Raw genomic sequence first — 2,278 nt, forward strand, 5'->3', positions numbered from 1 at the left:
TATTCTCTATTTAAATGCTTTATATTTGTTTTCTTTCTTCCCTTTGCTTGACATTTTGATTCCTTTTATAAAAGCTAATGATATACGGAAGCATACAAAAGAGCTGCTCTGACTTTATGGGATCTGAGCCTTGGGTTACGAATCTTGCCATACTGAATGAAATGACTATTCTGCAGAGCGCCGCTGAGCCCAGCCTTGTGGAGCGGTTTGGTAACCTCGCTCTTGGCCAAGGTTTCCCACTATTTTGGTACTTCTGCAGTGGTGAACCAGCCACAGCAGACCAGTATTTCAGGGAATGAAGTTGACGTATATTGAGATAAAAGAGGCCAACCTCGTGGCTGCCCTGCCTGTGGAAACGTCATCCCTCTTTCCTACCTCATACCCTGTGGAAAAACCCCACTCTTGGGGCTCCAGGACAGGTACCTCAGGCCACCTCAAGATCTGCTGATTTCTCTGATCCCCCTTACACCCCATCAGTTAGCACTGATGGCCAAAGACAGAAAGGCTCGTAGACTCCATGGGAACAAAAGCCATCGTGCAATACTGAATGGTTCGTGTTATCAGCTGAGATCCTGAATGAACCAAATCACGGGGAATAATTAATAACAGAGGCAGCAGCAGCAACATGGGCGTCTTCTTGTTGTGGAGGTCAATGAGTGCAGAGTCTCCCCATCAATTCTCAGTGTGGCTTAGCAGCCGTGAGATATGTGTTAATAGCTGAGAAAGCATGTACTAGATTTAAGCAGTTGATAATTGAGGTGTTTTAGGCATTTATAGCAGTGAAAGGAGGAATTAATCTCTGAATATGAAAACGAACTGGATAGATAGCTATTTAAAATAGGATTTCCAATTACTACTTTCTCAGAAAAAGGGTAATGAGTTCTCCAAAAGGCTCTCTGTTCTATTTTTGACAAGACCCACTTTGTACAGGTCAATTTACTTAAATGGTCTAATCAATCTGTACAATACAATGCACTGGGATCCTGAGAATAGAAAGTATGCCAGTGTTCCTGATTTTATTTAGGAAAAGTACTAAATCAGAAAGCACATAGAGGGAGCATTGTGCAACACTTTACCCGTAGTTGCAGATAAATTGGTTGTAGCTGCAGAATGCCCAATGTCCATGGGATTAGTGTGAGATCATTAGACTGTCCACGTAAAAAAGAATAAAAACAAATTGTACAAAAGCACTATCAAAACATCATGGAGATTTTCCTCAGGAGGTTTGTGTGGTCTTGAGGAGGGGATCATGTTTGTTTTTATAGAGCTAGTAGGTAGCTCCCAGTGCAATCTAATTTCTTTCAGTGTTAGCAAGAAAAACAATTTCTAGCTCCTGAAAAAACAGGTAATTAATGCTAAAAGTACAATTGCTGTATGTCATAGGATGCCCCTGCTTTTGCTATAGTCCCCCAATTTAACAGGCTGCCTGACATAACTTCAATCTGATGTTGGAAGGTAGGGGACGTGGTAGTAGCATAATAAGCATAAGTACAGGCTGGGTGGAGAATGGACTGAGAGCAGCCTGGAGGAAAAGAACTTGGCAGTGCTGGTCAGTGAGAAGCTCAACATGAGCCGGCAATGTGCGCTGGCAGCCCAGAAAGCCAACCGTATCCTGGGCTGCATCCAAAGAACTGTGGCCAGCAGGTCAAGGGAGGTGATTCTGCCCCTCTACTCAGCTCTCGTGAGACCCCACCTGGAATACTGCATTCAGATCTGGAGTCTCCAGCACAAGAAGGACATGGAGCTACTGGAGCGAGTCCAGAGGAGGGCCACGAAGATGATCCGAGGGCTGGAGCATCTCTCCTATGAAGACAGGCTGAGAGAGTCGGGGCTATTCAGCCTGGAGAAGAGGAGACCCCGGGGAGACCTTATAGCAGCCTTTCAGTACCTCAAGGGGGCCTACAAGAAAGCTGGAGAGGGACTTTTTACAAGGGCATGTAGTGCTAGGACAAGGGGCAATGGATTTAAACTGGAAGAGAGGAGATTTAGATTAGATATAAGGAAGAAATTTTTTACATTGAGGGTGGCAAAGCACTGGAACAGGTTGCCCAGAGAAGTTGTGGCTGCCTCATTCCTGGAGGTGTTCAAGGCCAGGCTGGATGAGGCTTTGAACAATCTGATCTAGTGGAAGGTGTCCCTGCCCGTGGCAGGAGGCTTGAAACCAGATGATCTTTGAGGTCTCTTCCAACCCAAACCATTCTACGATTCTATGACTCTATGAATATGCAGTATGCTCAAAAGCTATTCCAGGGCCACCTCTAAGCTAAAGTGATATCCT

The sequence above is a fragment of the Tauraco erythrolophus genome, chromosome 1 (assembly GCF_009769465.1).
Source record: "Tauraco erythrolophus isolate bTauEry1 chromosome 1, bTauEry1.pri, whole genome shotgun sequence".
NCBI classification, from domain to species: Eukaryota; Metazoa; Chordata; class Aves; order Musophagiformes; family Musophagidae; genus Tauraco; species Tauraco erythrolophus.